Below are 24688 nucleotides of genomic sequence, written 5' to 3' on the forward strand. Positions count from 1 at the left end.
GGAGGGGTTGCTGCCGCCGCCCCGGACGCCTCCGCCGCCGCCACAGCCGCCGCGGCTACGGTGACTCCTGGGAGTGTGTGAGCTTGGAGGCTTCGTGCGTGGATTTATCGCCGCCGCCGTCTGAGTCGCTCTATTTTAACCATACGACAGAGAAACCAGGTAAATGCTACATCGGCTTTCTGCTGTCCCTTTCCACTGGAGAGCCTGTTTTGTGCTGTCAGTCTGTGCTACCAGCTGTGGTGAGAAGGTCATGTTAATCTGGGGCAGTCTCCTAACTCTCACTTCTTCACAACTCAGATATTTACCACACTTATGTTTTACCTTCCCAAGTGGGATAGAGGAGAGATTAGGTCCTGACCCGCGTCACTTTCTTGTAGGGTCCTACGGAGAGTATCCAGATCAGTCTTGGCCTGTGTTAATTAATTGAAGCAACAAAAGGGTCTGTGCTCTGTGTTGGAAGTCACAGGGACTGGGGTCTTTGTTTATTGGCATCTCTTTATACTTGGGAAACTAAGGTTACTAAGATCATCACTACTGATAAAATAATTTTACAGAAAGGTATTTGTCTTCTTGTCTCACTTTGAGAACATAAGCTAAATTGAGAGACCGCTCTTGTTTCCACTTCATTTTGTTCATTTTGCCCCTTTTCCAGTTACTTTGCACCCTTGTCCTTGTCTCATTTTTATTTTATTTTATTTATTATTATTTTTTTAATACCAGGGATCAAACTCAGGACCTTGTGCTTGCCTGGCAGGCACTGTGCCGCTGAGCTAAATCTCTGGCCCAGCATTTTATTTTTCACACAACACTCTGTAACGTTTTACAAAGACAATATTTTTCCAGGATCTAAAATTTGTTTTCATCATACCCTCATTGTTTACAGTAATATGGCTTTGTATTGAGACAATGTATCAGAATATTGAACTAAGTGATACTGAGGAAGTGAGGGAAGGCCACCCACGACTAATGCAGAGTTCCTGGCTTCAGAAGAGAGCCATTAAGTCAGTTGAATTCAGCTATGATGAAAATGAATCTAGCAGCTCCACTAATTGAATAATTAGGTTGTTTATCTTACTCTTTTTAAAAGTTTTTGTTTTGTGGGGTGTGGTGGCGCACACCTTTAATCCCAGCATTTGGGAGGCTGAGGCAGGAGGATCTCTATGAGTTCAAGACCAGCCTGTGAGACCCTGTCTCAATCCCCTCCAAATAAAGAAATAAAAAGTTTTTGGTTTTTTGGGGTTTGTTTTTTGAGATGGGGTCTTGCTGTGTAGTCCAGGCCGACCTCAAATTCTTGGGGATCCTCCTGTGTCAATCTCCCGAGTGTTGGGATTACAGGTATGAACCACCACACCCATATAACATTTGAAAGGTTATTTTTTTATTTATTTGGTGTTTTTGAGACAGTCTTTCTATGGAGGCTGAGGCAGGAGGCTGTCCTGAGTCCAAGAGTTTGAGGCCAGTGTGCGTAACAGCAAGAGCTTGGGGTGGGGGGAAGCAGAGGTAGAGAGTGAGAGGGAGAGGGGGAGGAAGAGAGAGAGAGAGAGAGAGAAGGAAAGAGATTGAACAAACAGATTTTCTATCCTTATTTCTTCTTGCTGTGCTGTGCTTCACATAACCCTTTCATTCTGATTTGACTGTTGTGTCTATTATTTGGAATCATTTGTCTGGGGGATACTAAAGATTAAATATAAGGCCTGGCACATGCTAGGTAAGCACTTTACCGCTGAGCTATCATCTCTAGCGCTTTATTTATTTAATTGTTTTGGAGACAGGTTTCACTTTGTAGTGCAGGCTGACCTTGAACTCACTGTATACCCTAGGCTGGCCTTGAATTCAGTGATCCTCGTGCCTTAGTCCCCCGAGTGCTGGATTACAGGTGTTTGCCCCCACGCCTAGAGATATTTTAGTGCTGGAGATCAAACCCAGATTTTTTTATGTTGTTTTTTTGAGACAGGGTCTCACTATGTAGTTGAGGCTGACCTGGAACTCACTATGTAGCCCAGGCTGGTCTTGAACTCATAGAGATCCTCCTGCCTCAGCCTCCCAAGTTCTAGAATTACAGTCGTGTGCCACTACACTCGGCTACTAATTTTTAATCAGATAGTAATTTTTAAGTGCATTTGGATGAATTGGGCATCAGATTGGTGTTATATATCTTCAAATATTGTACATGTAAAGTCCATCTCTTTCTGCTGAGGTTATAACAGTACTAATTTTGATCATAAAAACGTCTTCAGAGTTTTTTTTTTGAGTTTTTGAAGCTATTTTATTTGATATCTTATTTATACATGTTTGAAATTCATACAGTGTACAGTCATCTTAGAGAATGGTTGCATATACATATTACAGCATGTTTCTTTTTTTGATTCCCGCTCCCCTGTCCTTCCATTGCCTTCCCCCTCTTCCTCCGATTCCCCTATGCCCTTTTTCATACTTGTTCATATTGTTTGTCTTAGCTGATGTTATGGCATGTCATGTTTATATTAATTGAGGTTACTAGGTTCCTGTGCATGGCATATCTTCACTCTTTTTTTTTTCCTTTCCCTGGGCCAGGGATTTAGCTCAGTGGTTCTACCACCTGCTTCACAAGTGCAAGGTCCTGAGTTCGATTCCTGGTAACACACACACACACACACACACACACACACAAATCAACTTCTTATCCTTTCCCTCCTCCATACCCTGTTCCAAGAGATCTGTCACTTTGTCCCTTTCTATCCATCTTTTATCATTTTCTTTTTTGTACTTCCCTCAAATGAGAGATACTGTATGGTATTTAAGCTTATGAATCTGATTTAATTGACTCAACATTTTATTTTCCAGGTGCATCCATTTTCCTACCAGTGTGTCATTCTTTATAGTCAAGTAGTATTTCATTACATATAGATACCACATTTTCTTTTTAAAATATTTTATTTTATTAGTACATGTTTACAATTTATGCAGTTTATAGTCATATTGGGGAGTGGTTACACGTACATACTCCAGCCTGGATACCACATTTTCTTTATCTAGTTGTTGGATAACGGGCTGCTGATAGGTTTACAGGCTGCTTCCAGGATTTGGCTATTGAGTTGTGCTGCTGTAAACATTGGTATGTATTATGGCTTGTGTCTAGATGATCTCCCAAACCTCATGCAGTCATAGGTGAGGTTTTTTCAGAGCTGGCTGGATCTAGAGTGTGTAATGCTGGAATTGATTCATGTGCAATGCTAGGATTGAGATGCTAGGATTAAGGATGTGAGTGCTACCTGCCCTAAGTAGACTGGATAAGATATAAGGGATGGAAAGAGCTGTGGTGCTCCTTTGTTGCTTTGCTATCTTCTGCCCACCATGAACTATTTCTCCTCTCCAGCGACTGTGTACCATGCACCCTGTCTTGGACCTGGCTGATTATGGACTGAAACCTTTATAAACTATGAGCTAAATAAACCTTCCCCCCTTTAACTTTGGGTGTTGGGTATTGGTGCCGGAGAAGTGGAGTCATTGCTGTGACTACCTAACCATGTGGTTTAGCAGCCTTTGGAACTGGCTTGTGGGAAGGGAGAGAGGAAAGATTCAGAGATGCCAGCTGAAGAAGTAGAGAAGGAACACCTTAGGGCATTCTGTATGGGAGATCCTAGTCAGAGCTCAGAAGATCAGAAGGCTGGTAAAAACCAGGCTCAGGAGGTTTCTGCTGGGAAGAAAGACTGCATTGGCTGTTGGACTCCAAACAATGTATGTTATAGCTTGGCAGAAAGTTTGTCTACATTTTGTTCATGTCCAGAGACTTTGTCTGAGAATGAGATTAAGGGCAGCAGACTAATTCATCTCGCGGAAGAAATTTCAAGGTAGTCTAATATTGAGGTAGTGGCATGGCTACTGTTGGGGAGCTTTTGGTCAGATTTGTGTTTAGAATCAAGAACAAAGAGCCCAGCAGAATGATTCAAAACATTGTGAGTGTGGCCAGAAAGGAAGCTCCAATAAAGTTGCAGCCTTCAGAGATGGAACAGAGGAGAAGTTGGTCACTGAAAAGACTAGCAGGAAAAAGCCAAGTTTTTCAGAAGAAGACAGCAGGAAAGATGGCCTGGGGACATCACAAGAACCAGCAGGACTCTAGCCTTGGTAGTCTCAGAGTTGCAAAGATGAAAGAATTTGCTTTGAGAAGAGAGCCCCAGAGTACCAGGTTCCAGAATGGTGGCGTAGTGTAGTTGTTCCTCCATACTAGGTTCACAGGCAATCCAGGCACTCAACCCCTACAGCCAAGAGAGAAGGAAGTCTGGCTACTGTTCCACCTGGCAATAGACCTTGGCATCATCCACCTGGCACTGGTTTTAGGTGCATGCAGAATGCAAGAGTTGTGGGGTCAGGAAGGCTTCCACCCAGATTTCAGAAGAAGGCCTGGGAGGCCAGGCAGTGTGCCCAAGAGGGCCGTGAGTGAAGCTGTGGCTGTAAAGGTGAAGGTGCAGTGGAGACACCAAAAGTTTGGAGAAGCCAGGAGCATGGATTGCCCTGGGAAAGCTGCAAGGAGGAGCAGAGCTGGCCCAAGAGAGAAGCCATGGGAGCTACAACCACTGGCAGTGCTATAGTAGTGGAGCCACCCAAGCCCTGTGGAGTTCACATCTTGCCACAGATGGCCTTGGATGCTGCACATGGAACTACAGGACTTAATGTTTGCTCTGTTGGATTTTGGATTTGCTTTTGTTGCCTTCCTTTGTATCCCCCTATTTGTACCTTTTGGAATGGTTCTTGTGTCATTGTATGTTGAAAGTGTTTAACTTTCTTTTCATTTTTTGTTTTTTGGTACCGGGAACCGAACTCGGGTCCTTGTGCTTGCAAGGCAGGTGGCGGAACCACTGAGCTAAATCCCCGGTCCTCTTCATTGTTATAAAGGCTTACATCTAAGAGATTGCCTTACATCTCAGAGGAGACTTTGGACTTGGACTTTTCAGCAATGCTGAAATTGTTAGGACTTTGGCAACTCTTGTAGATGGACTAAATACCTTTTTCATAAAGGGATATGCATGAGTCTTTGGGATGCCAGGGCAGAATGTTATGGTTTGTGTCTGAATGTCCCCCTAAACATACATGGGGCTTTTGTTAGAGGTGGCTAGATCTAGAGTGTGTGATGCTGGGATTAAGGGTGTGTAATTACTAAATCAATCCACTGATTGGTTTGGCACTGCCCCAATCCAGGTAGCCTAGATTCGACATAAAAGGGGCAGAAAGGTGCTGTTAAGGCCCCTTTCATACTTGCTTTGCTACCTTCTGCCTGCCATGAACTGTTTCTCCTTTACAGTGCCTGTCTGCCTTGCCACCAGACCTCGGAGCCAGTCAGGTTATGGACTAAAACCTCTACAAACTGTGAGCTAAATAAATTTATCCTCCTTTAACTTGTAGGTGTTGGGTATTTTTCCTTAGCAAGAAGAAAAGTAACTAAGACCGTATGCATTCATGGCTGTAGTATGATGACTTAAGCTCTTTGGGGAAGAAATCTTGCAGGGGAATAGCTGGGTCATATGGAATTTTTCATTTCAATTTTTTTGAGAAATCTCCATATCGATTTCCATAATGGTTGTACTAATTTGCATTCCCATCAACAATGCAGGAGGTTCTTTTTCACCACAGCCTTGACTGCATTTGTTATTGTTTGACGTCCTAATGATTGTCTTTCTTTCCAGATTATGGTAGAATCTTGGTATTGTTTTAATTTGCATTTCTCTAATGGCCAGAGATAGTGAGTATTTTTTCATATATTTGTTAACCATTTGTATTTCTTCTTCTGTAAAGTGTCTGTTCATTTTTCTTACCCATTTCTTGACTACATCTTCAATTTTAGGTGGTTTAATTTTTTTGAGTTTTTTGTATATTCTAGATATTAATCTTTTGTCTGAGGAGTAGCTGGCAAAGATTTTTTTCTCAGAGCTTTAAAGCCTTGAATTCATTGAGTGATAGTGGATAGAAGAATACTTTATTTAGTACAATATATTATTTGACTTTGAATGTCAGGTCCCAATTATAATTGACTGAGTTTGCTCACTGTGTTTATTACAAAAATAACCCACAAGTTCCTGTTTCTTAACTTTAGGGAAAATGCTAAGTCATAGGATCTTGAGTCTGATATTTTTTAATGTACAGAAATGAAGGGAACTAAAAACTGTTTTCTCTATCTGGTTTGAAAAATAAATCTCATACTTTGTCTATTGTTTGCATTTTGGTAAGAGTAGGCGTACTTCATAGGGCCAGATTCCACACCCCCTACCAGACCTAATATGTAGATAAATTAGGATTTAAAGTTATGCCTGTCATGGTGGCGCATGTCTGTAACCCCAGCACTAGAGAGGCTGAGGCAGCAGGATTGCCATGTGTTTGAGGTCAGCCTGGGCTACATAGTGAGTTCAAGTCCAACCTGAATCATATAGTAGGACCCTATTTCAACCAAAAAAATTTTAGTCTTGTTTTTAGAATCTATGCTCCTGCCTAACACAAAGGAACTGTAGTTTTTATTGCTGTTTTGACAGGATCTCACAATGTTGTCCAGACTGACAGATTCTGGTGGGTATTTTCTTTTTCTTTTTGGTTTTAAAGACAGGGTCTCTTTCTGTAGTTCAGGCTGGCCTCAAACTCACAGAGACCCTCTTGTCTTAGCCTCCCAATTCCTGGGATTACAGGCTTCCTTTATCATTCCTGGGTTATGTTTTATTTTTGAGACAGGCTCTTATTAAGTTGCCCAAGCTGGGTTTGAATTTGAGATCCTCCTACCTCAGCCTCCTAGAATTCTGGGATTACAGGCTTGGAACACCACACTAGCTGGAGATTTAAACTCAGAGCCTTGTGAAGGGCTGGGGATTTAGCTCAGTGATGCTGCCACCTGCCTCAGAAGCACAAGGTCCTGAGTTTGATCCCTGGTATAAAAACAACAACAACAACAACAACAACAACCAAATCAGGGCCTTGTGGATGCTAGGCAAATACTCTGTAAGTCATGCCCACAGCTTTGTATTTTTTTTTAAAAGACCATACATGTTGGATGAAACTTTTTTTTTCTTTTTATTGAGTTTATTGGTACAATCTAGGTATGCAATACAATTACATTCATCATTGGGATTCTGTACCTTTACATAATAGGTCTTGATTCTCATTTATGGATGAAACTTTTAAAATGTCTCTTGGTATGATAGACTTTGTTTGCCCTAAAATGGGAAATAGTCATTTATCTTCTTTGAACATATGAATGAACACATGTATTTGATGATTAAAAATTATGATGTTACCTGGGTGTGGTGGTGTAGACCTATAATCCCAGCACTCAGGAGGCTGAGGCAGGAGGATCGCTGTGAGTTTGATGCTAGCCCGGGCTACATAGTGAGGTCTTGTCTCAGCGCCCCCCCCCAATTATGATGTTAGCTAGGGATATTTCTCTCTTTTTTTTTTCCTGGTACTGGGGATCAAACTCAGGACCTCGTGCTTTCCAGGCAGGCTTGGCATCACTGAGCTAAATCCCTGCCCTTTTTTGTTTGTTTTTATGAGATAGGGTCTCCCTGAGTAGGCTAGCCTTGAATCATTATATAGCCCAGGCTAGCCTCAAATTTTCAGCAATCCTCCTGCCTCATCCTCCTAAGTGCTGGGATTATAGGCGTGTGCCACCATACCTGGTTGTAGCTAGGGATATTTCTCAATGGTAGATTGCTTCCTTAGCATGCACGAGGCCCTAGGTGTGATTGCCAGCACTGCAAAACAAAACAAAACAAAAAAAAAACCACCAAAAAACAAAAACAAACCAAAACAAATGAACAAACAAAAAAATACCTAACCCCTCCACATATGTGTGTGTGTGTATGTGTGTATGACAGCTCATAATTTCCTTGAATTTTTCAAACTACTCTCAAAAGTAAGGACCTATTATTTTTAACTAAGTACCTTATTTAAAGATATACCCAGTCTTTTTGTTTGTTTGTTTGTTTTTGTTTTTTGAGACAGGGTCTCACCATGTAGTGAGACTGACCTGGAACTCATTACGTAGCTCAGGCTGGTCTTGAACTCACAGCGATCCTCCTGCCTCATCCTCCGGAGTGCTGGGATTACAGGCGTGCACCACCATGCCCGGCCTACCCAGTCTTAATTTACTTGTTTTCTCAGTTTCCTAGAAAGAAGAAAATAAATTGTTTGCTTGTGTTTTGTCATCTTTAAAGTAAGCACATATTTGAACTTGGAAAGACTTTGATAGTTGTAATAACGTGTTTAGAATTTAAACTCTTCTAAAAGAAAGTAGGGTAGAAAATTAATACGCAAGCACAAACTGGAACTTTGCTGGTTATATTTTCTGAGATAGTGATATTATTCCCTTTCTACTTCAGCTCATTTTAATACTGGGCGTGGTAGCACAGACCTGTAATCCCAGTACTCTGTGAGGCTGAGGAAAGAGGATCAGAAGTTCAAGCCTGGCTTCAGCCATTTAGTGATTTAGCAAGACCTTGTCTCAAAATAAAAAAATAGAAAAAGGGCTGGAGATATGACTCAGTGCAAAGACCCTGGGTTTAGTCGTCAGTACCAGGAAAAAAAAGACTTTCTTGGGGGGTACCAGGGATTGAACTCAGCACCTTGCACTTACACCACTGAGCTAAATCCCTGGCTCCCCAAAAAGACATTTTCATTTCACCATTGTATAGTGACTTTTTTGTGTGGTACATGAGAGGTGTTGTAAGATAGAATTAAGTATGGGTGCCAAACTGCCTTGGCTGGAATATTAGCTCCTTTGCTTACTACTTGTATGACTATGGCAAGATTATTTAGTTCTTTTCTATGTTTTCTTCTAGTCCTGGGATTGAACCTAATGATTCACACATGCTGGGCAAGTACTCTACCACTGAGCTACCTCCTAGCCCTTTTTATTTCATTTTGAGATGGGGTCTTGTTAGATTGCCCAGGCTGGGCTTGAATTTGAGATACTTCTGCTTCAGCCTCCCATCGCTGGGATTACAAATGTATGCCACTGTGCTTGCCATAGACCTTTGCTTTTGGTGGGGGGGGCGGTGACCAAAGACTTCATGCAAGTGCTTTGTCACCAAGCTACATCCCCTGCCCTCTTTCAAAGATGTAAAATGTAGCCAGTAAGAGTACTAACCTCATAGGATTGTCAATGAGTTCAATAAAATGAAAAGAACAAGTTCAGCAAAGTAGTAAGAACAGTGCCTGGCAGGTAGTAAATATACAGTAAAGTTTAGTTACTATTATTATTTTCATATATTTTCTACTGTAAAAGTAACTTTAGCAACCTGCATACTATAAATTATAGTTCTACTATACTATAAATTTAGTAGACTACAGGAGCAGTATTTAATCTATCTGTATGCAATATTTAATTTCTAAATTATACCACAAAAAATGGAAAACTCAGATTAGGAGGGCCCAATAGCCTATAGTTATCCCACAATATGTTAAATCACAACTCATTATGATAGTTAGGAAATCATATGAAAATGTAGTCATTCTGCTTCTCCACCAAGAAAACTCATAACAATCTCCTTGTATAATTATCAAGCCACAAGATGGGTGTGGTGGCACACACCTGTAATCCCAGCACTCCGGAGGCTGAGGCAGGAGGATCGCTGTGAGTTCGAGACCAGCCTGGGCTACATAGTGAGTTCCAGGTCAGTCTCAACTACATAGTGAGACTCTGTCTCAAAAAAAACAGAAAAAAAAAAATTATCAAGCCACAGACTATGGGCCATCGAGATTTTCCAGATTATTTTCCTAATTGTCAAATGCTGAATCATAGTTCTGCTAAATGCATTTTGAAATATAAAATGTCAGCAAGGGTGCATTTCTAAGCTAGTCTGCAAAATAGCTGCATTCTCACAAAGTTGTGTGTAAATGTCATTTTAAAAAAAACCTATCAGTACTCCAATTAGGAAATACTTATTCTGTGCTCATTTATATATCCAGTGTTTACCTAGGCCCTGGGAAATATGCAAAGAAGTGTAGTGCATAAGCTCTGATGTCTAACCATAGAAATAATTCTACTATAAAATAATTATAGAGAAATTAGATATTAAGCTATGATACTTATTCTAGGGTTTTTAAAAGAAGAATATTCTTTTATTAAAATTTAAAAATTTTTATTTGTACATGTTTGCAGTTCCTATAGTTTACAATCATCTGGGGTTCCAGAGTTTTTAAAATTCAAAGAGAAAGTGACTAGTATTTGACATGCTTTTTTAATGGAAAAAGTAAAACTTCGGTTCATTTATCCACTTAAAAATAATCTATTGAGTAGCTACCATGTTCATTGGGGGTATGATAATGAACACAGTGGATATCGTCCTGCTTTTGTAGAATTGATGGACTAGGGAAATGATAGGATTTAAATGTGTAGAAGAGAGCAGAGCATTCCAGTGAGGGCCGGTCTAAACACAGTCATAGAAAGAAATGTAAGAGCATGGACGGTATGGCAGTCAGTGAAGGTACTTGCCTGATTGTAGTAGAGATTTTATGTTGGGGAGGCGTATTGAAAATGATAAATGTGGGCTATCTAGTGCTTTGACGAACTGGTTGAGTCTATGCTAGAGTCCTTTGGATTTAGTGTTTTAGAGACAGGAACATGCGGGTTTGGAGCCATACCGCTTTGGTTTCATCTCAGGTCTAATTTGTTTCTCTCTTCTGTCTGTCTCTCTCTCACCCCCTTCCCCCTTCCCCCCTCCCTTCTCCCCTTTCCCCCTTCTCCTCTTTCTCTCTTGTGGTACTGGGGACTGAATCTCATTCCTTTGTACTGAGCTACATCTCCAGCCTTTTTTCATCTTGAGATGGGTCTCGCTGAATTGCCCAGGCTGGACTCGAACTTGTGATCCTGTTGCCTCAGCCTCCCAGAGTGCTGGAATAATGGGCATGTGCCACCATGCCCTGCTCTAATTTGTTTGTTTGGCTTAGAATTTCATAGTAAGTTTTCTCAGTGACAGCTTCACAGGCCATAAAAGGATAATGTGTACCAAGTGATACTGAGAGGGTAAGCAGTATCCTCATGAAGTGCCAGTTAGAAGTCGGAGGAAAGGTCAGGAAAAGTAGGAGATTAGGCAAAGAAAGAGAAAGAAATGTGTTCTTTGATAGTTGGCAGGGAACCAACAGAAATGTCTTCAAGCAAAACAGAGTACATTTGCCTAGCCTTTGTTTCTAACTGTGATTCTGTAATAGTGGTGTATTTCTCTTATCCAAATATAAAGAGAAATTCAGCTTCAGGTATTTGACATGGCCATTTGATTTTTTTTTTTGGAGCCAGGGTCTCATTATGTGGTTGAGGTTGGCCTTGAACTCACTGTGTAGGCCAGGCTGCCCTTAAACTTGTGATCGTCCTGCCTCAATGAGGCCTTCCAAGTGTTGTGATTACAGGCATGCACCACCATGCCTGATGACATGGCCATTTGAGAATGACTAATGGTTGCTTTGTTTGTTTATTTATTTGGAGGTGATGGGGATCAAATCCAGTCCCTCATCCGTGCTAGGTGTATGCTATTACCACAGCTCTTCAGTGCTTGCTGTAGGTTATGTTCTACATTTGAAGCATCTGGTCAATCTTAAATTAATTTCTATAATGGAGAACAATTGTGTCCCAGTTTTGTGTTACACCTAAGCACAATTTTGTCAGAAGTTTATGAAATAAGTATTGTTTATAATTTGTTTTTGTATTACTTTAACTTGGTTGAAGGCGTGAGTGGATTGCCAAATAAATACGTATTATGACTTCCATTTTCTCTCTTGTTATCTTTGGATTTAATGTAAGTATAATCATGTTCTAAGAAGATATGACAGTATTATCTTGCCTTTTTTTGCGACAGGGTCTCGCTCTGTAGTTCAGGCTGGATTTGAACTTATTATGTAGCTCAGGCTGGCCTGGAACTTGCAGCGATCCTCCCGTCTCAGCCTCCAAAGTGCCAGGATTGCAGGCATGCGCCACCGTGCCTAACCGTCCTGCCACTTTTAAAGAATTGTTTTCCACCAAACAGAAAGGATCACATAGGACCACCTTTGTTTCCTCCCAGTTTATTGTTATGATGATTTTAGACTTTATTATGAGGAGGAGCTTCTTTTAAAATCAGAATATTGAGATTGGGGCAGATACATTTCTTGAGAATTAGTTGCTTGCTGGGTTGTTCTACATTTCTCATAGAGGATCCCATCTGGGACATATGACAGAGGGTGTAGCACATAGAAAAAGGTAATTTTAGGAAACCAGTTTGAAGCACATGGAGGTGAGGTTTCCAGATCTACCAGTGGATCTTGATTTGCAGGTTGGCTTAGTTTATTTCATCTAGGACTGTTGTGTTAAGCAAATCCAGGGGGTGCAATCATAGTCTGTAAAAATTATGTAATGGAGGAACAGGGATTTAGCTCAGTGGCACTGTTCCTGCCTCACTAGTGCAGGGTCCTGAGTTCCATCCCCAGAACCAAAAAAAAAAACAAAAGATTTAACATCTAGAATATATAAAGAACTGGAAAAAAAAGGCAATCAAGGGACCAGGGATCGAGCTGCATTTTTCTCCACAACCTCCAGCATTTGTTATTTTTGATTTCTTAATAATAACTTTTCTTTCTGGAGTAAAATGGAATCTTCTGTTAATTCAGTTTTCTTGTACTAAAAGAGATGTTGAAGATTTCTTCATGTATTTATTGGTCTTTTTTTTTTTTTTTTTTTTTTTTTGGTACCGGCAATTGAACTTGGGACCTTGCACTTGTGGGGCAGGCAGCAGAAACACTGAGCTAAATCCCCAGTCCCTTTATTGGCCATTTGTACTTCTTCTAAGAAGTGTCTGTTCATTTCAGTTGCACATTTTTTGATTGGATCTTTTTGATTGCCTTTATTTTTGGTACTGGGGATCGAACTCAGGACCTTTTAGTCTTTTTTATTTTAGTTCTTAATTTTCTTTTTTTATTTCAAAAATTTTATAAGAAGGGCACCACCAGCGTATTTCACAAAGACATAAATGTATACATCCCAGCAGCACAAAAAGAATAAATCCTCAAAAATGTTCAATTATTTACATTTTTCTCTAATATAAATTTAGGAATTTAGTATGTAAATAAATGTACATTTGTATGTATACTTTTCTAGTGCGCCTTACCAAGAAATCAGCTGAACTTGAGCTTTTTTAAAAATTAAGAGCAGATATGCTTTTGATGGTAGGAAAGGGAGGAGAGGAAAAGCATTTCAACTGTACAGTTCACAGCAGTTATCAGTCTGCTTGTCCTTGGAAGCTCTAGAAGTCAGTCTTCTGTCTAAGGAATAACTGGCAATTTTTTTCATATTCTGTAGGTTGTCTCTTCACTGTCAGTTGTTTCCTTTGCGGAACAGAGCTTTTTAATTTGGTATAATCCCATTTGTTGATTCTTTGTAATATTTCTTGTGCAGTGGGGGAATTGTTCAGAAAGTCTTTGCTTATGCCTATGTCTTCAAGAGTTGTACCTATATTATCTTCCAGAAGATTGTTTCTGTTTTAATATTTAGATCTTTAATCCATTTTGATTTTAGTGTAGTATATTGGACAGATGTGAGTTTCAGTCTTCTGCATGTGGGTTGCTAGTTTTCCCAGCAGCACTTACGACAGAACCTATCTTTCCTCCAGCATGTTTTTGGCCCCTTTGTCAAAGATCGTTTAGTTAGTTGAATGTGCCTGGAGTTGTTTCTGCATCCTCTGTTCTGTTCCATTGATCCAATATGTCTCTTTTTGTACCAGTACTATGCTTTGTCTGTGTTTATCACTGTATCTTTTTGTTTTTTTTTTTGAGACAGGGTCTCACTATGCAGTTCAGGCTGGCCTTGAACTCATTATGTCGCCCAGATTGGCCTCTAACTTGCAGTGATCCTCCTGCTTCAGCCTCCCAACTGCTGGGATTACTATCGCTGTATCTTTTTAATATAATTTGAAGTCTGGGATTGTGATGTCTCTTGCTGGTTTCCTATGAATTTTCGGATTATTTTTTCCAGTTCTGTGAGAAATTCTAGTGGTACTTTGATTGAGATTGCATTACATCTGTATATCAGTAGTTGAAGTAGGGTCATTTTAACAGTATTAGTCTTGCTTGTCCAGGAACATAGGATATTTTTCCATTTTCTGATGTCCTCTTTGATCTCTTTTTACAGAGTACTGCAGTTTTCATTGGAGCGGACTTTTACTTCCTTGGTTAGAATCATTCCTAAATATTTGATTTTCTTGATGCCGTGGTGAATGGTATTATTTTCCTAATTTCTTTTTGGATGAGTTCACTATTAGTATACAAGAATGCTATTGTTGTGTGTTGATTTTGTATCTTGCTACATTGCTGAATTTGTTCATTAATTCTAGGAGTCTTTTAGTGAAATTTTTGGGTCTTTAATATAGAGCATTGTGTCATTTGCAAATAAAGATAATTTGACCCCGTTCTGTTTTGTAGTGTGCAATAACTGTGGGCTTTTCTTGGGGCTGGTGCTGCTGGCTCCATCTGATGTTTCTCCCCAGAGCTGCTTCTCCCTGGAGCTGCTGACCTCTGGGCTTAACTTATATTGGTGGAGACAGGTCTCCCTTCGTAGAAGCTTTGGTAAGCTTTTCAGACTGCTTCATTTTTTTGCCTTATACTTGTTTTCTCCATCCTTTCTGTAGTTTCCAGTTTTACTGTCAGCTTCCTCCCTATTCTGGGAGATCTACATTTTTTGTTATTTTGTTGTTGTTGTTGTTCTTGCTTTTTTTTTGACACAGGATCTTGCTATGTAGTTCAGGCTGGCCTTGAGCTCGTTATGTAGTCCAGGTTGGCCTCAAAGTTGTGGAGATTCTCCTGCCTCAGCCTCCCCAAGTGCTAGTATCTGGGTCAGGGATGTAGCTCAGTGGCACTGAGCCTGCCTGGCAAGCACAAGGTCCTGAGTTTGATTCCCGGTTACAAAAACAAAAACAAAACCACCAAAAACCCAAACCAAACCAAACCAAAACAAACAAATAACCCCCCAAACAAAAAACCAAGTGGTAGGATCACAGGCATGCGCCATGATGCCAAGCTACTTCTTTTTTTCCTCTTCACCAAATTGTCTTTATCCAGGTGTCTCAGTTCCAGGTTTCTGAGAGGCTGTTTCTCCAGCTTTTTTCAATATTTTATTTTGAGACATGGTTTCACTAAGTCTCAATGTTGCCCAGGTTGGACTGGAAGTTGGGATACTCCTTTCTCAGTCTCCCAGAGTGCTGGGATTACAGGTGAGCACTGTTGTGCCCAGCTAGATAGTATTCTTTTTGTTTGTGTTATATTATAGTAGAAAAAGAACCAATTTTCAGTCTAGAATCTGGTGTTTCAGTTCAAATTCTGCTATTAATAAACTGTGACCTTGGACAAATTACTTTGTGTTTCTAGGCCTTTGTTTCCTTATGTCAGAGGAAACCAGCTGGGCCTGGTGGTACATGAATTTAATGCAAGCATTTGGGAGACTGAGGCAAGAGGATCACCAGGACTTTGAGACAAGCCTGAGATACTTAGTGAGTTCAAGAACAGCCTAAAATACATAGGGAGAACCTGTCCCTCTAAAACACCAGATAAATCAGTCAATCTAGTATCAATCTAGTAATGCCACTCCTGTTTATCCAGAAAGTCAAGAATTTTTTTCCTCACCCCTATTTAGTCAAATCAAATCTGTTTTCTAGTTGTTTTTGTTTTGGTGGTACCAGGGATTGAACTCAGGACCTTGCACTTGCAAGGTAGGCGTGACGCCACTGGGCTAGATCCCTGGCCCTGTTGTCTAGTTCTTAATAGTTCTCAAATTTGGCCTCATTTATCTCCATTTAGTCCTTAATTATTTCCTTTCTGGGCAATAGCCTGTAAAATTATGTTAAAATATATATAATAAAAAATTTATCATTTTTTTCATTTTGAGTCCATTCACAAAGTTGCACAACCAGCACTGCTAACTATTTCCATAACTTAACAGTAACTTTTCATTCTCCTTTCTCTGTCCCCTGAAAATGTCCACTCTTCTTTCTGTCTATGCATTTTTTATTCCAGGCATATTTTGTTGACATGTAATAATTGTACATGTTTATGGGGGTAGGAGGTACCATTTTTAAATGGTATCATATAATATTTGCCTATTTGTTTTTCACTTATTTTACTGGGCATAGTTCCTTAAATTTCATCAATGTTGCAGTATGTGTGTAAATTTCCTTCCTTTTTGTGACTAACATTCATTCCACTGTTAAAAAAATGAAACAAAAAAACTCAAACAAGTAAGCAAAATGCGGTAGGTTTTGTGGGGGAAGGATTTAAGACAGGGTCTTTGTTCTACGTAGTTCAGCTTGGCCTTGAACTCACTGTGTAATCCAGGCTGGTCTTGAACTCACAATCCTCCTTCCCTAGCCTTCCAGAGTCCTGGGATTACAGTTATGTGCCACCATGCCAAGTCTGTTTATATGTTAAATGTAAAGAAATATGTTCTACAACAGAATAGTATATCATTTTCATTAAAAATATGTCAGCTGGGTGTGGTGCTGCACACTTTTAATCCCAGCATGTGGGAAGCTGAGGAAGGAGAATTGCTGCAAGTTCAAGTGGGCAGAAGTGACCAGTGTGAGGAAAGTGTCTCAGAAGTAAAAGACCATATACTCAGAGAAAACTTAAAAGCATCAAGAGAATATGAAAATAGATCCAGTAGTTACTAGATGATGTAAAGAAAACTAAGATTAATTGGAAATAATGAAAAATCAGAAGACAGCACAAATGGAATAAAAAAACCGGTTTACAGAAATCATAGTGAAAAAGTTTCCAAATAAGGGGAAATAATTTAATGGATAAATGAGGTATATAGAAACCTAAATAGTCAGGATCAGAAAACACCTTCACCATGATGAATTGTAGGCAAAATCCCAGAAGTCCAACAGAAGGACAGAATCTTAAAAGCTGTTAGGAGAAAAGCAACAAACGACTTATAAAGGTAAACCTATTAGAATTACAGCAGAACTATCAACATAAACCTTAATGGCCAGGGGAGATTGTAGTGAAGTATTTCAAGCTATAAAAGAAAACAACTTCCCAGGCCGGGGATTTAGCTCAGTGGTTCTGGTGTCTGCCTTGCAAGTGCAAGGACCCAAGCTTGATCCCCGGTACTAAAAAACAAAAAACAACAAAAAAACAACTTCTAAATGAAACTGCCGTAACCTGTAAAACTATCTCAAAATTGATGGAGAAATAGATATTTCAATGACAAAGAGCACCTTAAGAAGTTCATGACTACGAATCACTCCAAAAAAATTCTGAAAGATATGCTAGAAAGCAACAGTGAAGCGAAACATGCCAAAAACTCCAGTGGTATCAATGCAGCAGGTAGGGTGAACAGTTATACAGAAGAGAAAAAAGTGAATCAGCAACAGGAAAATAATACATTGAGAGCAATAATTCACTACTTTGTAGGGATAGGGGAAATACTATTTAGTAATAACTCTCAGTGTGAATGATCCTAAGTTTGTAATGAAAAGACCCAGACTGACAGAATGGATCAAGAAAGAAAACCCAACAATGTGTTGTATGCAAGAAATAGATTTAATCCCAAAAGAATTTCATATAGCTGGGCGTGGTGACACATGCCTGTAATCCCAACACTCGGGAGGCTGAGGCAGGAGGATTGCTGTGAGTTTGAGACCAGCCTGGGATACACAATGAGTTCCAGATCAGTCTCAACAATGTAGTGAGATCCTGTCTCAAAAAAACCAAAGGGGAAAAAAATAAATTTCATAGACTAAACATCAAAGGATGGAAAACAGTATTCCATGCATGGAACCCTGAAATAAGCAGGGATGGCTATTTATTTTCAGATGTGGACTTCAATCCAAAACTGAGCAGAATAGACAAAGAATTTAAAATATTGGTTAAAGGAACAATTCAACAGGAACAGATAACAATTATATACTTATATGTTCCAAATATCAGCATACCCAACTTCATAAAACAAAACTAGTGGATATAAAAGATCAGGAAAACATGAACACAATTATAGTAGTGGATGTCAGTGCCCCATCATCACAAATAGATCACTAGATGAGAAAATCAACAGACAAACATGAGTTGAATAAAACCTTTGAACAAGTGGACTTAATAGATATCTACAGAGTGTTCCTACCAAACAACAACAAAATACACATTCTTCTAAGTAGTACATGGAACTTTCTCTAAAATAGATCACATACTACCCTATAAAACATGCCTAACTTGTCTGCCTGGCAAATGCAAGGTCCTGAGTTTGATTCCTGGTCTCCCCCACAAAAAAACATGCCTAAGCAAATGCAAAAGAATCAAAATTACCCCATGCAGAAAAGAAATGAGAATAGGAAAAAATGGAAACAAAGTCTTTGCAAATAGGGAAGGATGGAGGGGGTGAAGGGAGGGTAGGGGTATGGGGAAAAAATAAGAACCAAGATATATCATGTAAAAATACATGATCCCAATGATGAACGTAACTGTACTGTATACCTAAAAAGTACCAATAAAATCAATGAAAGGGAAAAAACCCCCAAAACAAATACATTTTATTTGTATTTGTTCACTGATAGTGAGGCTGAGCCCCACTCATATAAAAAATAAAAAACAAACCCCAAATTATCCCGTGCATAGTATTAGATCATTGTGCACTGAAACTAGAAATCAACAGCAAAAGAAATTATGTAAACATGCAGAAATTAAGTAGTGCACTATTGAGAATCAAGGAGTTACAGAAAAAAATGAAGGAAGAAATTAAGACAGTTCCTAGAATCAAAGAACAATGGTAGTATAACATGCAAGAACTTGTGGAATACAATGAAAGGAGTTTTTTTTTTTTTTTTTTTTGGTACTGGGTATCAAACTCAGAACCTTGCTCTTGACAGGCAGGTGCAGGGCTGCTAAGCTAATCCCCCCTTTTTTGAGACAAAGTCTCACTATGTAGTTCAGGCTGGTCTTGAACTCACCATGTAGCTCAAGCTGGCAATCTTCCTTCCTTAGCCTCTCATGTGCGGGAATTACAGATATGTGCCACCACTCTCGGCAGGTGAAAACAGTCATAAGTGGGAAGTTTATATCTGTGAATACCCACATCTGAAAAAGAGTGAATTCAGATGACCTAACGCTGCACCTCAAAGTCCTAGAAAAACAATAACCCCAAGTCCAAAGCTAGAACAAGGTAGGAAATTACAAAGTTCGTAGAATAAATTAATGAGATTGATAGTAAAAAAATACACAGAATCAGTGAATCAAAGAGTGGGTTCTTTGAAAAAATAGGCCAATCCTTAGCTGATCTTACCAAAAAGAGGAAAGAAAAGATAAAAATCGTTGTAATTGGAATTGGAAAAGGTGAAATCATAACTGATGGTGCTAAAATTGAAAACTTCTACTCTAATAAGTTTGAGAATCCTAAACAAATGGGTGACTTCATTGATAAATATGAATTACCAAAACTGAACCAAGAAGATACAACAACACTGAAAAATCCAATAACAAACAATGAAATTAAAGCAGTAATAACAAACCTACTGTGAAAAGCCCGGGTCAGGACTGATTCACTGCTGCATTCTAGAAGAACTTTGGTGAAGATCCAACACCAATATTTCTCAGACTGTTTAACTTGACGGGGAAGGAATACTCCCAAAGTCATTCCTGGAAGCTAGCATTGCTAAAACTAGATGAAGACCCAACCAAAAAAATGACCTACAAGCTAATCTTTTTAATGAACATAGACACGGAAGTCCTCAACAAGATACTTCTAAGCAGAATGCAACAAATCATCACACAATTCATATGTTATTACCATGTGGACTTCATCCCAGGGATGCAAGGATGGTTCAAAATATGCAAATCAATAAATGTAATACACCACACAAACAGAAGCAATGACAAAAATTGTGTAATCATTTTATCATCTTAGTATAAAACCTTTTTTTTGTTTGTTTGATTTTTGAGACAAAGTCTCACTATATAGTTAAGGCTGGCCTTAAACTCATCGATCGTGTAACCCAGGCTGGTCTTGAACTTGCAGCCATTCTCCTCCTCCAGCTTCTCAAGTGCTGGCATTACAGGTATGTGCAACTACATCTGGCAGATACGGAAAAACTTTTGATAAAATTCAACATCCGTTCATGATAAAAAACCCTGAAGATAATAGCTATAGAAGGACCATACCTGAGGCTGATAAAAGCCATTTATGACAAACCTACTACCTACATCATATGAAATGGGTGAACGCTGAAAGCTTTACCAGTAAAATCCAGAAACAAGACAAAGATGTTTACTGTCACCCCTGTTAAATTTAGTACTTGGGGCCTGGGATTTAGCTCGGTGGTTCTGCCGCCTGCTTCGCAAGCACAAGGACTGGAGTTCGATACCCAGTACCCCTCCAAATATATATAGTACATGAAACATTAGCCAGAGCAATCAGATAAGAGAAAGAAATAAAAGGAATATGTATAGGAAAGGGAAAAGTCAAATTATCATTATTTGCAGATGACATGATCCTCTACATAGCAGATCCCAAAAATTCAACCAAAAAGTTCCTAGAACTCATAATCAAATTCAGCAAGGTAGTAGAATACAAAACCAACACATAGGAATCAGTAGCATTCCTGTACAATAATTAACTCACTGAGAAATTAAAAAAAAGTACTATTTAGAATAGCATCAAGAAAAATTCAATACTTTGGAATGAACCTAACCAAGGAAGTAATAGCAACAAGAAAAACTACAGTACTTTTAAAAAGGAGATCCAAGAGACTCAGAAGATGGAAAGATATCTGTTCCTGGATAGCAGAACCAATATTGTCAAAATGACCATACTTCCACTACTGATATACGGATTTATTTTTCTTTTTTGGTATCAGAGATCAAACTCAGGACCTTGTGCTTGTGAGGCAGGTGTGGTGCCACTGAGCTAAATTTTGGGCCCTTAATCTTTTATTTATTTATTTACTGATATATAGATTTAATTCAGTCCCAATCAAAATACAGCATCGATCACAGAACTAGAGAAAACAATCCTAAAAGTCTTATGGAACCAGAAGAGATCCAGAATATCAAAAGCAATCCTGGGCAACAAGAGCAAAATGAGGCATCAAAATCCTAAACTTCAAGTAATATTACAAAGATATAGCAATAAGAATAGCATGGTACTGTTGTTGCATAGTTCATTTAGAAATGGCTCACCAATTAAAAGTATTCCAGGTAGATGAGATAAGCCAAAAACGGTGCCAAAAGTTCAATGAAAAGTGTGGTGAAAGGGTAAGGGAAAAACTGGCTCTTGCAGAGTGAACTTTGAACAACAACAACAAAAGATAAGACAAAAATAAAAGTATATCTTGGTCTAGAAGATGCAGAGTGGACTACTGTGAAGAGGCATCTTGTGTTTCTCTATGCAATCCACATTTCATGAGAGCCACAAGATGTTCTACATATGGGGTCCTGTGAAATATCTGGCGCTATCCTTGGATCTTATAATTGTCAGGTCTCACTTATTTCCCCACCCAGCTTTGCCACACCCTACCTCTTCCATGAGTACTGGCACAAAAACAGACATGTGAAACATGGAACAGAATAGAGGATGTAGAAACAACCCGTCACATAGAGTTATCTGGACTTTAACAACAGGGCCGAAAATATACACTTCAGGAAAGATAGCCTATTTAAGACACGATGGTAGGAAAACCCAGTGGAAGAATGAATCTAGACCCAGATCTCTCATCATGTACTGAAATTAAAATGGATTAAATATCTAAATGTTAAGGAGGAAACAATCTGCTGAAAGATAAAATAGATAAAACTCTTAAAGTCATAGACCTAGGCAAGGCCTTTCTGAACAGAGCACCAGTTGCATAAGAAATAGCATTAAGAATCAACAAATGGGACACTGAAATTAAAACTGCTCAGCAAATTTAACAACCAACAAAGTGAAGAGACAACCGGGAGAATGGGAAAGTTTTTTGAAACTGGGTATTCTTCAGACAAAAGAGTAATATCTAGAATGTATAAAGATCTAAAAAAAATTAGACCCCCAATATAAAAGATCCAATGAATAAAGGAATACTGAAATGAAAAGATACTTTTTAGAAATACAGATGGCCAATAAATACATGAAGAAATGTCCAACATCTCTAGGCATTAGAAAATGAAAATTAGAACAACACTGAGATTTTATTTAACCCCCCAAAAGAATGGCCATCATCAAGTAATCAAATAATAAGTGCTGGAGAGCTTGTGGGGGGTGTGTGAAGAATCCTCTTACACTGGTGTGAATGTAAACTAATAGAGGCGTTATGGAAATCAGTATGGAAATTCATCAAAAAACTAAAACTAGAATTCCATTTGGCCTAGCTATTCCCCTTCCATGTACCTTCCCAAAGAGTTAAAGATATCATATTACAGTGGTACACGAATACCCATGTTTATAGCAGCACAGTTCGTAATAGCTAAATCCATATGTCCATCAACAGATAAATGGATAAAGAAAATTCAGTATTTAGCTGGGCATGGCAATGCAGGCCTCTAATCCCAGGATTTGATGGGCTGAGGTGGGATGATTGGCACGAGTCTGAGGCCAGCCTGGGCTATATCTAGTGAGTGCAAGGTCAGCCTGAACTACACAAACCTTGTCTGGAAAAAAAAAAGGAAGAGAAGAAAATGTGGTATTTATTTATAATGGAGTACTCCTCTGCCATAAAGAATAATTTCTTGCCCTTTGTAGAAAAATAGATGCATCTTGAGGCCAAAATATTAGTGAAATAAATCAGACCTCAAAACTTCAATATCATGTAGTTTCTCCTATATGAGAACTCCAAAATATAAATAAAGCCCAAAATAAAGATAGATAATAGGAAATAAAAAGATAGATCCTTCTCAAATGGGAAGGGGATGAAGTGATGGAGGGAGGGTTAAGGATGGAGGGGATGAAGATGAGAAAAGGATTAAGATGTATTAAGTACATGGACCAGCTCTCCACAAGGAATGCAATCATTATTTTCTGCAAACATGTACTAATAAAAAAAATGTAATTCTGACACTTCTTACCTCCTGGATGAATCTTAAAGACATTATGCGATGTCGAAGCAGCTAGCCGTGTAAAATAGAATCAGTGGTGCATACCTGTAATCCTAGTACTGAGGGAACCTGTGACAGGAGGATCACAAGTTTGAGTTCCACCTGGGCAAATTAGTACGAAATACCTAGAGTAGTCAAAGTTATAGAGACACTTTATCAAGTAAAAGTCTTTACCAGGAACTAGAAGGAAGACGAATGGTGACTTATTCTCTTATGTGTAAGGAGTTTTAATTTGGAATGATGAAATAGTTCTGGATACAGACTGTGGTTATCATTGCACAACAGTGTGGATGTACTTAATGCTACTAAATTATATGACAGGATTAAAATGGTAAATTTTATGGTATGTATATTTTATAATTTTTTTTCTTTTTTGGTACCAGGGATCAAACTTGACCTTGCGTTTGTGAGGCAGGTGTGGTGACACTGAGCTAAATCCCCAACCCTGTATTGTATGAATTTTATACTGTTTTTTATTTCACATATTTCTATCTGACATCTTTTTGATAACTCTATATCCTTGTTGAATGTGTCAGTCAAATGATACATTTTGAAGTATTTTGGTTAACTTGTCCAATTTTTTTGCCTTTTTTCCCAAAATTCACTGTGGGCATATTGAGTGTAATTGCTGTAACCTCTTGGTTCATTTCCTCTTTGAACTTGTCTGTTTTCTTTGTCTCTTCTATGAACTTTTAATAGATTTCTGCTATCCGATATTTGTTTTCTTCTCCCTTTGTGACCCCTTCCTCTGTGTTGGGGGAGTTCAAGGGGTTTGGAGATCTATTTCCTTGCTTCCCCATTTTTGTACTTGTAAATGTGTGTGTGTGTGTACACATATAAAATTAAATGTGCCTCTTTTTTCTCATCCTTTTCTTTGGGGGGAATCGCTGCAGGTTGGGGACTAGAGAAGTGAGGAGAGTTTGTGGCTTATATGGAGCTTTTTAGGAGGACTTTGCTTCCCTGTGAATAATTTTCAGCTTTGTATGTCCAGTTCTAGTATTTACTCCTTCAGTTAGTTAATTCTTTTTCCGTTTTAATTGAGTTTATTGGTACATTTTAGGGATACAGTACAGTTGCACTCATTATTGGGATCTTGTACCTTTACATGACAGGTCTTGGTTCTCATTTTTCCCCTTGTCCCTGCCCTCCCTTCACCCCCTCCTCCCCTCTCTATCTACAACCACTTTATTTCCATCTTTTCATTATCTCACATTTTTTTTCTTTTCCCTTTTGACTCTGTCTCTATGTTTTGTCAAAGGATTTCTTCTATTTATAACAGCATCCACAAATTCATTCTTACAACAATTCTATATGATAGTCCTTGTAGTTACTCTTCCTCCCTTTATTTTCTATGGACATTATGACTTCATTATTTATGGTTGCTCTGTATTGAGGTAAGGTGGGGTGGGGTGTATTGGGGGTGTTTAGAGGAGCAGTGTTAGCCACTTAGGGGGAGGTTTGAAAGGGAGACTAGCCGGGTGTGGTGGCTCATGCCTGTAATCCCAGCACTCAGGAGGTTGAGGCAGGAGGATCGCTGTGAGTTCAAGGCCAGCCTGGGCTACATAATGAGTTCGAGGCCACTGTAAATTGTATAGTAAAATCCTGTCTCAAAGAAAAAACAAAACACAACAAAAAGAGAGAGACTAGTGGTAGATGAGAA

The 24688-nt window shown here is 39.0% G+C and overlaps 1 protein-coding gene across 2 annotated transcripts in view; it reads left to right on the forward strand.

Annotated features, from left to right (window-relative positions):
• Positions 1-6: 6 nt before the first annotated feature.
• Positions 7-24688, forward strand: part of Atp7a (ATPase copper transporting alpha) — a 162674-nt gene continuing 137992 nt past the window's right edge. Inside the window, exons 1-2 of one of the 2 annotated variants that reach the window (XM_010641329.2) lie at positions 7-159; positions 5279-5343. The gene's annotated coding sequence lies outside the window, so the exon portion shown is untranslated. The remainder of the gene's footprint in view (positions 160-5278; positions 5344-24688) is intronic. The other variant, XM_010641330.3, reaches the window with a different exon arrangement.

The sequence above is a fragment of the Fukomys damarensis genome, unplaced genomic scaffold (assembly GCF_012274545.1).
Source record: "Fukomys damarensis isolate Sample0158 unplaced genomic scaffold, DMR_v1.0_HiC HiC_scaffold_39, whole genome shotgun sequence".
In the NCBI taxonomy this organism is placed as follows: domain Eukaryota; kingdom Metazoa; phylum Chordata; class Mammalia; order Rodentia; family Bathyergidae; genus Fukomys; species Fukomys damarensis.